The 15830-nt window shown below is 37.0% G+C and overlaps 1 long non-coding RNA gene across 1 annotated transcript in view; it reads right to left on the bottom strand.

The window, feature by feature from the left end:
- Window positions 1-15830, bottom strand: part of LOC129416779 (uncharacterized) — a 39943-nt gene that overhangs the window by 1219 nt on the left and 22894 nt on the right. The window contains exon 3 of the long non-coding RNA XR_012372165.1: window positions 10666-10788. This is a non-coding gene — a long non-coding RNA (uncharacterized lncRNA). The remainder of the gene's footprint in view (window positions 1-10665; window positions 10789-15830) is intronic.

Below are 15830 nucleotides of genomic sequence, written 5' to 3' on the forward strand. Positions count from 1 at the left end.
TGGTTAAGAAATTGAACAAAGAGCATTTTGGAGGCATAAAAGTAAATTTCTTCATCTTAAGTTTTTTTTCGATTTCTATGTTGGGTGTGTAAGTCAAAAAAATACAACCTTATATTATATTAATCACTGGCTTGTTACCCAAAACATAACACCATTTTGAAATATGTCAGCAACTCTTAGTAACTGATAGCTGGGATTGAAAAATTTTTACACAGCGAGTTAGTTGTAACACAGTGTTACAACTAAGCCTCCAGTATACAATGATAATAAAATTAAAACAATTTAAACACTTATCATCAAAATGATAACTGTTAATACAATATCAGGAGAAAAAACTCAAAATTATGAACTTTTTGCCTTAATTGTGCAGCTCTTTAAAAAAATATATTTAAATGCATTGATGCATAATACATGGATGGTTAGGGGAAGGATCATGAATGGATGAATGTGTGGATATCTATCTACTGTAATATAAAGCAGATATATAAACAATATCCACCTTTAGTATATAGACAGAATTTGATTGAATTATCTGTGTTTAAACAAAATTTTCTAGCAGGTGTTACAACAAATCCTCCGTTTGTTACAATTAACTCCACCTATGGGGTAAGTTGTAACGTTAAAGCATCTCCACTGTCGGATTAAGTTAGCTTCAGGTTTTGCTTTAAAAAAGAATTAAACTTAATAAATTAGTTTGATTACATGTTTTTAATTACTGATGTGGGGTGATATAGCCCTTCTACTTAGTTTACATGATCAAACTGACATTTTTTTATATATATTTTCAGAGATGACAATCTTGATGTCGCTTGGCAATAAATTTTTCCATTAACGGTGAACTACTGTATATGTCAACCAAGCAACAGATCCGGTGGCAGACACTACAGACAACTTCGACAAACAGACTTACAAAACAGCATCATGTGCTAATGATAGATTATAAATCATATTATCTCTCAGGCAGGACAACATGGTTAATTAAAACAGTCAGGATGAAATCATATGCATATTTGCAAATGCAGCACTTTTTATGATTATACATTTACATAATATAATGGTCTTAAAATTATTTTAGTTGGACCCATTATTCATTTGGGCTCTTGATTGAGATGATGCCTCAAGGGTGAGTTTAAAATCTTCGAAGTTTTAAATCTTTTTAAAGGACCAGCATTAAACGTGCATTGTTAATAAGATCCTCTTTCTCAAATTGAAAAAATCCCCTCAAAGAAAACTGCGTATAGTCAATTAAAGGTGATGAAGAAAAATTATGCATGATGCACAATTAGATTTCTTTTAGGTTGAGAATTAATTGTTGTATTAGCATTAAAAAGCAGAATGCATCGAAAATGCAAAAAAAAAAAATACGTACAGTCTTAAAAAGGCAATATTTTGTATTTCCGCCATATATAGAACACAATGAATTTGCCTTTTTGTTTCAGTGCCCCCAAGAGTTACGCATCCCTCCTTTGAAAACCTCTCTCTCCCTCTCTTTTTTTGTGTTGGCTAAGGGCCCTCTCGGGCAGCCGCGGCGGGGGTGGCGGGGCCGCCACGCGCTGAAAGCCCCCCAGCTCAGGGAGCAGCATGTCCCCCAGGCCATAGGCTTGCCTCCAGGGGCTCTGAGAGAGAAAAAGTGAAACCAATAGTTTATCCTCTAGCAGCAGGGCCTGCAGCACGCTCCAAGGGGGGGCATTGTAGCACATTACCAAGACAATGTTGCCATATGGAGAACAGAAGGATCTCCAACTTGCAGCCCACCAAAAGCAAGGCAAACATCCCAGCCTGAGATGGGGAGAGTGGTCATTTCGGGTTAGCTGTTTTTACCATAACAACAGAATGAAACAGAGGAGTCATTTTGTTGCCATTAAGACTTATTATCTCGGGTAGAGAGGGGGGTCACAAATTCATAGGCCTCAGCCATATGACTGGGGAATAGGTTAGGGGCCCAGACTGTGTAAATGACAAAAGAGCTTTGGTTACATTGGGCTTTAAATCCTATCTTAAATCCTATCTAGTGAAGACACTTCTCGCCTTTTCATCTTGTGAAAATAAGCTTAAAAAGGTACAAAGAGGAGGAAATGAATGCATGTGATATTGTCCGATTTTAAAAGGAACACTTTCATCAATTTAATCTTTCCTGCACTGTACAGTGCTGTCATGAATGAATTGAGTTAAATATGCTAAAGCTGACAATAACAAAATGTGAAAAATTAGTGATACATATTTTACCCATTTAAAAAACAACATTGAAAAACTAAATGTAGGGTAAATGAATAATTGTATCAGTAGTTTACGTCAATACTGCCATGTGGCATTTTCTAAGTAAAAATTGGTTTAGCTATTACGGTCTTGCAGCAAGATAAAGGGGAGTTTAGTCATTCGTTTTCTAACTGTCAATAACATCAATCCATCTCTACGCCAAATAAAGGGACTCTCCACATAATCTCTCTCATGATGACCTGAAAACACTACAGAATCTGGTAAGGAACAGCAGAACATACAGTATTGATCCTCAAGACAAATGCTCTTTAGAATATTTACAGTCTAATTTGCTTTAATGATTTCCTTCCCTCCTAAGGATTATCCAGGGTCTAGTATGCCAGACAAACAATAAGTAAATAAAAGCAATTAGCAAGCCATACACACGATTGACAAAAGTCAGAAAATCTACATACAGTATATGAATTTATTCTCTTTCTGTGCCATCCAAAATTAGCTTCTTATTCATATATGGGTGATTCTCGCGAAATTAGACTTATGAGGTGTCATGAAACATTTTGATAAAAAAGTAAATGCAAAGTAAGTGTATCAAAATAAGAAGCATACAGTTACAAACATCTCTTCACGTACTAAATGCACATGATTTCAAATGAGATCACACAAACCAATTTTGTTGTTTTTTCCACATTTAAGGAGAAAATTGTCATTAACGCAACATGTCCATGACTGGATTTGGGTTCTTTGACATGGAAATATTTACAATTAAAAAATCTAAAAAAATAAAAAGCTTCAGTGCATGTTACTATAAACATTTACAGCGAAGAAACATGTGATGTTTGGTGATCATTGGTAAATGTAGAGACAATAATAAGGATAAATAATTCATTTTCTCATCCTCCGCAACAATTTTCAATTAACTAACATTTAAAAAAAACTACCAGGTAAGCAGTTCTTATTTTTTCTCTCCAGATAAAAAGTGAAATTTTGTTTGTCATAGTACCTAGACAACTTTTTAGTTCTCATTTGTAAATCATGTTTCATGTTGCGGTAATGATAATTTTTTATAATGATAATCTAAAAAAATTTATATAATTTTATAGGAAATATGTTTTAAATCCTCTAAAAATAGTTATAGTAAATTCAGACTTTAATCTTATATGTTCAAAAAATTGGCTTCAAGTTTTTTTTATTGTGATGCTGGACACTGGATTTCATGAGAATCACCCATATGACATGTTTAAAATTGCCTTTTTTATTTCCAAACCAAATGAAAACCTCTTCATCAATTTACAAGTCTGTGCAGATGTTTAACGTCCTTTTTTTCGTGTGCACCAACATGTTTAGTTGACAAACAACTGCGGAGCAGCCCGAGTCCATGTTCTTTTTACTAGCAATTCTTACTTTTTATCATTGAAAGCAATGAGCCAATCTGCAATTTATGCCAGCCCGAGCAGTATGAGTGTATTCAGAACCTGGTCACACAGCCAATCTCCTGCTAAGGAGCAGTGATAATGTAATAATGCCTCACTGATGTGCGGCCAGTAATGGAGCTGAACACCTCGCATTCATCTAACACTACCTGATCATTACTTGAACAGAATAATACATTAGCCCTGCAAATAACTCAGAGTGTGCAACTCCATCTCCTAAATGTGCACTTCTTTATTGTGAGGTGAAGGGAAAAGCTTCAGTGTGTGTGCGCGCATGTGTGTCGGCACTCAGAATGCAAGATTGTGCGTTTGGTATTTACTGCTACATGCATAACATCTTTATCAATCTGTGTCTTAACGTACAATGCACAAAAGCCTGTTTTTAGAATTATGAACAAAAATCTACTGTAAAAACTATGATCTATGTAAGATATGTATTTTTCATTTATACCTAATTGATAGTTAAAATAAAAGAAGTGCTATGCAAACCATGTACTACAAAATTGTAAAATTCAGCAGACCCCATCTACAAGTGACACTAATTTATTCCCAATTAACATCTGAAGTACTCAAATTATTTCGAAATTGAATTATTCATATGTTTTGAATTGTTATACACAATCTTACATGACAAAGAACATGCCAATAAAGCACTGGTATTATAAATTGATCCATGCACAGAGTAAACTGAGTTTTTATTTATAAATTAGTAATACTGCACGTACATTTTAATAAGTACAGACACCTGCATTAAATAAATAAATAAATAAATATGTATATATATATATATATATATATATATATATATATATATATATATATATATATATATATATATATATATATATATATAAGCCATTTATTCTATTTCCCATTGACAGCCAGCCAACCTGGAAACAGAGATGAGTGACCTGCAAGAGACATCATCTCACGAAACTAAAAAACAGAGCGGCTTTATTTAGTCTCTCTATTGCTCTGCATTTAACCCACATCATACAATATCGCAAAGTACAAACAGTTTTTAATAACCAGAGGGTGTCAGCCTGCATCAGCAGGGCAGTCGAGTGCTGCAGCATAACCAAATGTTACTGAGGAAAACAGCATGTCACGCTGCCGTTTGACATGGTGAAATGAGATTAGATAGAATTCATTTCTAAGTGGAGAAAATTATAGGCCTACTCCTGCGCCATGCACTCTGTCCCACCCCCCGCCCCACAACGAAGGCAGTCAGGCATGAAAGTTGACATGCTCGAGAAATGACCTGACCACTGCTGCCACTACCGTGACTACAGGGGTAAACTGTATTGTTTTAAGCTCGACGAGATGGGATGCTATACCGTAAAGGCTTGAGTGAATGTATGGTTTCTGCATACCTACGCTCTGAGTAATTTGTTGTTTAAGCATTGTATTGTGTTGTCACAATTAGTAAATGTGCATTAGGAATACTAGGAGACATGCATTTATATTTTGTCATTCAAATTTTTGGGCTATGGATTGGGTTTGGATTCTTTAACCTTTGGTTCGTCTGAATTTAACCTCATGTCTCAGTAATTCCCAGTATTAAAATGACACTTTTTGAGAGGGCCCCCAATCTTGGCGGAGCCATGAAAAAGAGGTGTCAGTCTCCTACAGGGAGAGGTCTGCTTGAAGGTGAGGAGGTTAGCAAGTTTTTTTTGGCCACACAGAGCTTGGCCTTGGCAGGGTTGCCATAATGAATGCTAATTATATAGCCATCTGTGAGGTGGGCTGTGTTATGTAGACACCTGTTCATTAAGACAAGGCAGAAGATTTGAAAATCCCAACTTTCATCCGTTTCTTCTTCGCACAACAGCTTAAGAAAGAATGATGGATGTCAAGAGCTATTGTGTACTTAAAGGATTAGTCAATTTTCTTTAAAAAAAATCCAGATTTACCTACCACCATGTCATCCAAAATGTTGATGTCTTTCTTTGTTCAGAAATTATGTTTTTTTTTTAGGAAAGCATTCCAGTATTTTTCTTATTTTTAATGGACTTTAATGGACCCCAACGCGTAACAGTTTTATTGCATTGTTTAAAATTGCAGTTTTAACAGAGTTTCAAAGGACTCTAAACAATCCCAAACGAAGCTTAAGGGTCTTATCTAGCGAAATGATTGTCATTTTTGACAAGAAAAATAAAAATATGCACTTTTAAACCACAACTCCTCGTCTATGTCCGGTCCTGTGACGCACCAGCGCGACCTCACGCAATACGCCATGACGTCAAGAAGTCACGGATGACGTATGCGAAACTACGCCCCAGTGTTTACAAGTGTGGAGAAAGAGGACCATTCTGACTTTGTTGTATGTCAAATGATACCAATTAATGTCTTCATGTCAGTTTATTGTTTAAAATGGTCCTCAAATGTGCGTCTCATATATGTAACACGTGACCTTTCATTACGCAATTATGTGAGGTCGCGCTGGCGCGTCACAGGACCGGAGATAGACGAGAAGCTGTGGTTTAAAAGTCCATATTTTTTATTTTTCGTGCCAAAAATGACAATCATTTCGCTAGATAAGACCCTTATGCCTCGTTTGGATCGTTTAGAGTCCGTTGAAACAGCAATTTTAACCTGCATTAAAACTGTTAAGTGTTGGGGTCCTTTAAAGTCCATTAAAATGAGAAAAATCCTGGAATGTTTTCCAAAAAAAAAAAACAATTTCTATTCGACTAAACAAAGAAAGACATCAACATCCTGGACGACATGGTGGCGAGCAAATTATCTGGATTTTTTTTTTTTAAGAAAATTGACTAATCCTTTAAATTGATTAGAAAAATCCATCTTCTGATGTTTAAAAAAGCAAAACAGACAACATTTCTTCTTTTTTCATGCTGTTATTAATATTTTTCCCTCTAATAGCTGTGGCATCACCATTCTTTTGTGAATAATCTGGCACAAGACTACAATAAACATAACACAACAAGTCTGATTGATGTCCTCATTTAAACGATCCATCCTAAAACAGAACTCGCCCGGACAGCGAGTGATTGATTTTTTTCTGTAATACCTTTACAACTTTTGGGCCTCATTGGGCTAACCACATTAGGTGGAGGAGTTGAGGAGGAAGCCAATAAAATCCTCATGGATGTTTGCGCACTAGGATTGGAGTCTGTCAATTGACTGCCCCTAAGAGGTGATTTGCCATTACCGAGCCATAGGAAACAAATGAGGCCATTTCCTCTGCCAGCTTCCCATCTGAGCTGTCAATACACACTCACACATGGCAAGATGCTGAGAGAAAACCTTTACATTCACAGTCAGAGGTGGACTGCAGCGGCTTTCTAAGACGCAAAGTTTCACTAAACAATTGCGATGTATTATCATGCATCATTTTTGTTTTCTTTCCAGAAAAGCTTGGTCATTTATGAATGCTAACCTCTTATGATTTTATCTCTATTTTAACTGTATACAGTTCATTAATTTAACCAAACCACATTAAAAGCAAAGCAAAAGTACTGTCTTCAAATATTTTTAAATTTATGTTACGTTTGGCAACTATAATATCATTTACATTTAATTACATTTTTATTTTAACACATAATATTGGTTCTTAATATTCTTAGCCAAACATATCATTTATTTTTCAGAAGTAGGTAAGCGGTATTAAGCTGTTAAATCTCTGCATCAGTACAGGCACAGCTAAGGGGATAACATCATCTTTAAAACTAAAGTGATACAAATCTTGTTTCTATCAGCATTAAAAACATCTCAAAAATACAGACGGCTCCAACCGGATAAAATGTGTTAAACTAAATGAACTGAAAGCATGAAAAATAAGCATTTGCCTTTAAAACCAGTTGATTTTCAAACGCATTTATCTGTCTTAATGCTTCCGTTTCAGATTTAAGAGGCTGAAGATGCCTAAATGTCACATAATTCAAGATGTTAGCTTATGACTGCTAAGTTTCAAATTACCCCAGCATGTGATTCAAAACAGAGAACATGTTAAAGCGACCCAATTATAGCACTGATTTATTGATTTTACGAAGTGAGATGAGGTTAAGTTGATGACAGGCTTTTTGACATATCAGCTCTGCACTTAAACTGAAGAACTAAAGGACTATATTTCACAGCGTTCACGTGTGACGGTACGTTTTTTTTTTCAAGCGTTTGGAAAACAGCAAATCAACGTAACCCGAGTAGAGGTGACAAAGTAACTCCCTTACAAAATATATCAACTTGGTTATTATTCTAACAAACCGATTGGAATTTTACCAACATTTTTGACCTTGAAAACAACAAAGCGACAGACAAAAATAAACACGAGTGAAATCATGCTTTTATCCCACAGCAGAATACGAAAATAGGCCAAAAATGTTACAACGTCTGCCACCGCACGCAAAAAAAATGCCTCGGATTCTAACATATGCTCAGGTGAATTGAGTCCTCGGGGTCCAATCTGCCTTTTCCAGATCTCAAAGATAAATTGAAGAGGCCATCTCTCTCATTAAAAAGTCTAAATAACCGCCATATGCATTGCTATTATTAGAGGGGTAACAGAACACTTCCCATTTTCAAAGTTAAATTACCAAGTATAACCTTAATTGGTGAGAAGCGTCGTTTAGTGGATGGTATCAAAAAGAGACCGAAAAGATAATTCAACAGATGGCTTAGTCTTATGACTTGTGTTAACACCTTCTATGTTTAATGAAGTGATAATTGCTTTTCTAATATATAATGGGACTACGGGAACACCGGCAGTATAATGCAAATAGATTAACGCGCTGAAGACAGATAAACACACATGGCATTCAATGTCACTGTTAAGTAGCATGAAAAACAAAACAAGGTGGGGGACACAAAGAGCGGTCACACTGAGCGGCACATAAACAATACGGCTGAAGTTTCCATTCACTTTCAGCGGCATTCGGGCCTCAGACGCTCGGGAGATTAGACCGAGCACAAGATGACACAAGAGGAGGAAAAAAGAGCTGGTGGAGACTGCTTTATCCCGGTCTCAAAGGATCGGGGAAGTCATGTCGGACCTCCCGAGATCATTCAACTCTAAAGGCAAGCTGGAGGAGGATCTTGTGTTAAGGCTTGTTAAGAATTTAGTTTGTTAATAGGCCTCGATAACCATGTGAATTATTCTCTAACATCTATTGTTTATCTTCTTTTATAGCCTATTCATTTGCTATTTCAGTACAATGTTACAAGGTAAGTACAATCATGGTTTAATAATGGCAAAAAAATCCCAGATATTTTAAGATCACTGGCAGTTCTGTTAACAGCATAACAGCAGCTGCTTTTACACAACTAGCTATATAGCAAATAGCTGTAGATGCTGTTTACACAAAGTAAAAATGAGATTGTTTTATTTATAAATGACAAGATCTGGATTTTTTTAGCGCTAGTAGGTGAAAATAAGTTTTATTTAATAAATAAAATGATCAAAATTTGCAAAGTGTAAATAGTAATTAGATATCTATATTGGCAGATACTATTTGCACCTCAGCATTTTTGTAGATAACAGAGTGTAAATGATTATATTCGTAAGATTATTAAATGAAAGCTGAATTATTAAAGGAATAGTCTACTCATTTTCAACATTAAAATATGTTATTACCTTAACTAAGAATTGTTGATACATCCCTCTATCATCTGTGTGCGTGCACGTAAGCGCTGGAGCGCGCTGCGACGCTTCGATAGCATTTAGCTTAGCCCCATTCATTCAATGGTACCATTTAGAGATAAAGTTAGAAGTGACCATACACATCAACGTTTTTCCTATTTAAGACGAGTAGTTATACGAGCAAGTTTGGTGGTACAAAATAAAACGTAACGCTTTTCTAAGCGGATTTAAAAGAGGAACTATATTTTATGGCGTAATAGCACTTTTGGGAGTACTTCGACTACTGATTCCTGATTAATCGCGTACAAAAAAAGTGTTTTTTTTACATTATATACATTAAATAAATGTAAAAAAATGTATACTGCCCTACAAAGCCAAAGCGCAGTAACTACGCATTTGGTTATGCTGTTGAAATTGGCTTTGTGAGATCTGTTGTGTCTTGTGACAAAATCTCCTGGTTCACTTTTTTGCCAAAATTGCAGTAACACGTTTGACTGGCTGGTGTAAAAAAACGTTAAGGGCATTTTTCTCAGTTTTAGTGTTTGCGTAGTTACTGCACTTAGCCTTTGTAGGTCAGTATACGTGTGTGTGTTTGTGTTTAAACATCCAAAACAATTACATACACACACACACATTTATTATGCAACAAAACCCAAAAGGCAGATTTGAACCAGCGACATCGCATCACAAGCCAATCGCTCTACGGTCCCACCCCTTGCTGCGCCAAATGGTTTAGTCCATCTGCACGCGCATTTTGTTTACGTTTTTGAGCATCTCGTGGAGCGTAAATTTCTATAGGTTATAATATCTAAAATTAGCAATAATAGGCTAATCAGTGTCATAGGTAGCTTGGTAGTAGCCTACATATCATGTCAACATTATATTATAAACGCCAGTGGGCATTTACTGGGGAATAAACTTCAGTATAAAAGCTATACATTTGAGGAAGCTATAGCATGTAAGCAATACCATTTGTTTCGTTAGGCCTTTTTTTCTCAAGATAAAAATAACTTGTGACAGTGAAGTTTTGTTTGTCTTTTATTATGAATGGAGCTTTTTGTTAATGTACAAAACTAAAATGGCATATTTAAAATTTTATGTATGCCTTAAAGTAAAAAAGCATAATAAAAAAATAAATGTTCTAAAAAAATGTAAAAATGTAATGTCTTGTTCATTCAGCAAAATAAAATATGACTGAATCAAGTCTTGTTTGGTTATCATACAGTTTGTTCATGTAGTGATTAGAAAACTAAAATGGAAAAATGGGGGGGCCCATCAGGACTGCCTATGCATAGGGCCCGGAACCTTGCGCTACGCCCCTGGGTGGAGCTAGTGTAAATAGCATTCGCCAAAAAGGACCCTATTTATATCAAAAATGTAGTAAATATTTATGAATTAGGATATTTCTAATTGCTGCCTTACCTACTGCATGAGGTAAATAAGTGAACAGTACCACCACCATCTGCCTTTGAACAGCCGTTTCAGAAGAAGGAAGATCAAGTCCATTGTTAACAATCCAGCAGTCTAGTTCATTCCAAACAGACACTGAAAATGCAGATAACATTGAAGTAAACTAACAGTACCAGAGTCACTAACCCAACCTACATACGTGTTGTATACAACTATATAATGTGCAAGCTAATGCAACATAAAAATAATTTATAAACAACATAGAGATCCTGTTGTAAAATAAACCTCAAGAGCTTGGCAGCATGATATTTCTATCATTGTCTTTTCTTATGCCAGTTTCAGAGTTATGCCACCTGTGCAAACTGTGGTTTATTAAATTAAGTGCTCTTTAAGGTCAATATACTTCCCTAATAGCTTGTCACTTTTTATCACCATGGGTTTAGCAGTACCTTGATCTCGCCGTTCTGTAATTGTGCTCAACTCTGTCAGAGCTAATAGGCTCACCCTGTAATGTTTTTCAAATTTCAGCGTAGACCGAGCAAGTAATGCTTCGCATGCTTAAAATCCATTTCCATAAGTAAGTGCAATTTCCGTACAGTTTGTTGCTGTTTAATGAAGTGAAATCTTGTTTGTATTCATCCCCATTTCACGAGAAAAGCCACTGGAGCATAAGTGTCAGAATTAAAACAAATTAAAATTAAAGCTGCTGCTATCTTCAACCGAACACAACTTCGCGATTCAATTGAAACACGGAGCCTTTGCATTAAATGCATTAGGAAAATTTAAAGACCCATTTTGCACTTTTTAAATGCAACTGGTACTTTTATTATTATTCTATTATCGCAACTATTTAAGCAGCTTTAATGATGGAACATGCAAATGGCGTGGAGTGGAGAAAATGGCTAACATTTATTTATCCTGGCTGTTCCCATGTCTTGTTGGTGCCATTAGAACAGCTCGCTGCATCCCATTCGCTCACATTATCTCAGCTATCAGCGAAGCCCAACCAGATTCAAGCAGGGCCATAAATACTTCCCCTGGACCACATACGGCTTCCACATCATCTCCCAGGCACAGCTTAATGACAGGGAAAAAACACAATGGGTTTTTGCTCTCTTTTCTACCCTTCCTTCTCGCGCATTTCATATCCATGCCACAAAATATGTACAGAGGCAGCAACAAAGTTACATGTAGTTAAAAAGGTACATTAAACCATCATTTCCAAAATCTCTGACATGATTGATGGATGTAATCACGATGCCCTAATGCACAATTCAGGCATCTATGTTTTACAGCACCAGGGTAACAGACCAGAAGGTACATGGGGAATGAAACCACACAGACGGAAAAAAAAGAAAGAGTGAAACGCTACTGTCGAGAAAGCAGAGGTAGAAATACAGTACATGATTTGTTTCAAATGGCAACTATTTTTAAATCTACGAGTGTGGAGTCTCTACCCAAATGATATCTGATGTTTTGAATGTCCTTAATACATCTCATGTTTTAATACAATCCGGTTTAGCACCACTGACGTTAGGTTTAGGGGTGGGGCTTCATAATTGCTTTATTTATTAATCATACAAAAATCCAGATAATTTACTCACCACCATGTCATCCAAAATGTTGATTTTTCTTTGTTCAGTCGAGAAGAAATGATGCTTTTTGAGGAAAACATTCCAGGATTTTTCTCATTTTAATTGACCCCAACATGTAACAGATTTAATGCAGTTTAAAATTGCAGTTTTAAAAGAACTATAAACGATCCCAAACGAGGCATAAGGGTCTTATATAGTGAAACAATTGTCATTTTTGACAAGAAAAATAAGAAGTATGCACCTTTAAACCACAACTTCTCGTCTATCTCCGGTCCTGTGACGCGCCAGCGCGACCTCACGTAATTGCGTAGTGACGTAGAAAGGTCATGTGTTACATATATGAAACGCACATCTGCGGACCATTTTAAACAATAAACTGACACAAAGACATTAATTAGTATCATTTGACATACAACAACGTCGGAACAGTTCTCTTTGTCCACACTTGTAAACACTGGGGCGTAGTTTCGCATACATCATCCATGACCTCTTGACGTGATGACGTATTGCGTAAGATCGCGGTGGTGCGTCACAGGACCGGACATAGACGAGAAGTTGTGGTTTAAAAGTGCTTTTTTTGTCAAAAATTACATTCATTTCGCTAGATAAGACCCTTTTGCCTCGTTTGGGATTGTTTGGAGTCCTTTGAAACTCCGTTGAAACTGCAATTTTAAACCACATTAAAACTGTTACGTGTTGGGGTCCATTAAAATGAGAAGGATCCTGAAATGTTTTCCTCGGGGAACATGATTTCTTCTCGGCTGGGCAAAGAAAGACATCAACATTTTGGATGACATGGTGGTGAGTAAATTATCTGGATTTTTTTAAGAAAATGGACTAATCCTTTAACATCATACATTATGCCGTGTGATCAGGCTGGTTTGACACCTCTTGTGTACTAATGGAAGCTGTTGATATTAGTTTCTTATTAAAGGAATATTCCATTTTCTTAAAAGAAAAATCCAGATAATTTACTCACCACCATGTCATCCAAAATGTTGATGTCTTTCTTTGCTCAGTCGAGAAGAAATTATGTTTTTTGAGGAAAACATTGCAGGATTTTTCTCATTTTAATGCACTTTAATAGACACCAACAATTAACACTTAACAATTTTTTTCAACGGGGTTTCAAAGGACTATAAACAATCCCAAACGAGGCATAAGGGTCTTATCTAGCAATACGATTGTCATTTTTGACAAGAAAAATAACAAATATACACTTTTAAAGCACAACTTCTCGTCTAGATCCGCACGCAATACGTCATGACGTCAAGAGGTCACAGAAGACGAACGCAAAACTCCGCCCCAGTGTTTACAAGTGGTTGAAAGAGGACCGTTCCTACGTTGTTGTATGTCAACTGATACTAATTAATGTCTTTGTGTCAGTTTATTGTTTACAATGGTCCGCAAATGGGCGTTTTATATTTGTTATTTTTCTTGTCAAAAATGACAATCGTTTTGCTAGATAAGACCCTTATGCCTCGTTTGGGATTGTTAATAGTCCTTTGAAACTCCGTTGAAAAAACTGTTACGTGTTGAGTTAAGTGTTAATTGTTAGTGTCTATTAAAGTCCATTAAAATGAGAAAAATCCTGCAATGTTTTCCTCAAAAAACATAATTTCTTCTCGACTGAACAAAGAAAGACATCAACATTTTGGATGACATGGTGGTGAGTAAATTATCTGGATTTTTCTTTTAAGAAAATGGAATATTCCTTTAAACATATATGAACCAAACATTGTGACGTCTAAGTAAACATTGCGTTTTAGCCCTTACGACTGGATATGGAGAACTGGCCATGAAAGATGTCATGCAGAGAGGAAACACTTTAATTATGTTGTGTTAAGGAAGGAGACATGCACTTTAACCTTTACTGCAGATAATTTGTCCTCTTGTGCACGGCAGAATTTGAATTTGGGGTTTTTACAGATAAAGTCATCGTCAACTACAGTACTTTGAGAGTTAACCCTTATATTACAAAACATTGCATATTATAATAAACTATAAGCAAAGCTAAATGCAGTATTTTTACTTTGAGGTTTTGCTCACTAAAAAGTAGTTGATTACATCAAAATTGCTTGTGTTGTAAGAGCACCAAAGATACCGCATAACAGAAATAACCCTGTGCATCTCATTCGAAGCTTTCCATCAATCCACATTTGTTTTTCCGGCCTATACAGATCACATCGTTGTCACGGATCTAAAGCATGCAATGAGACTGCCGTGTGCGTGCGAGTGTCACGGGTCTGAGAGCTACTCGGTGACAAGTCTGAGCTTGTCACTCAAACAACGCTGTGGCACAATGTCATGTGTTTGTTTGGGTAATGCTTGAGAGGCGTATCTAACGCCACCCTCTAAAACGCGCTCAGGTGTTAAGGACCGCGCACATTAAGACCACAAGTCTTCCTCTTGCGCGACCCGAAGACCCTGACACAGAGGACAAAGTGTGTGCCTCATTTCCTGCCCCTAATCAATGTTTACACCCATTGGCGTGGCGACAGCCGCGTACGGGCGCATATAAATCACCAGCTGACGGCGCTGTGCTAAGCATCAAGAGATCTGCCGCTCCTCTTTTCCTCTCTCTCTCACCCCTTTTTACTGCTTATCTGTTTTAGTGGCGACTCTCTCTCTCTCTCTCTCTAATGGGTGCAGTGGAATTACAGCTAATTACGGATGTAAATGGACCCGAAGAGTGACAAAGAGCCTGCTTGTAATTCCACTCTAAATTGTCTCTTACCTCAGCAGAAAATTTATCACAGGAGACAATGTCAACTTTTACAGAGAAGGGCTATTTGCATTTGCGAATTCATTAGCGGGGCATGATCACAGGGCTTGGCAGTAATGGCAGAAGAAGTGCTGCCCACCCTGCCTCTCCCCACCGAGGCACCTGATAGGGAATAATCTGATAAGTTCCCCCTCAACGGTCCGTCCCGACTCAAAGAGAGCAGGGGGATATTATGGGATGGGCGGAGAGGGATCTGACACAAATGCCTGACGTTCTGACAGCATCTGAGAGCCAAAGCGAAGCACTGTGTAATCACATCCCATTTTACATGGCAAAAGACCAGTGAGCACAGCGCCACACAGATAGCACTGAAAGGGTAAACGCAGTGATACTCAAACAACCGAAATACAAAAAGCTCCCTACTGTTTCAAGACAGAGTGCACGGTGACTGGTGCGACAGGGAACCTTGTTGTGATTTATGTTGCTTTAGATATGACTGCTACTTACGCGGTAGCAAGACATCGATCTGACAAAGCAAAGCAAACAATAAAGAGGGTCGGAAGATGATGTGCTTAGTGAAGTGAAGCAATGGAAAGTGTACCTATAAGAGCTAATTATCTGCACACATAATTCTTCAGGTTAAGACAAGAGGCTTGAATGCAGGCCAACAGGCTTGGGTCTGGGAGATGAGCATGTCAAAGGGCAGGAATGAGGGGGGGGTTATGAAGACCCCAGCCGACCAGACAAAAATGCATTACAGCAAAAAGATATATTTAAACCACCCCACTGACTGTCATCTAAATCACAGTGGTCGGAAAACACATACACGACTCTCAAGTTTGAGCCTTGCTTTTTCA

Source organism: Misgurnus anguillicaudatus, chromosome 11 (assembly GCF_027580225.2).
Source record: "Misgurnus anguillicaudatus chromosome 11, ASM2758022v2, whole genome shotgun sequence".
NCBI classification, from domain to species: domain Eukaryota; kingdom Metazoa; phylum Chordata; class Actinopteri; order Cypriniformes; family Cobitidae; genus Misgurnus; species Misgurnus anguillicaudatus.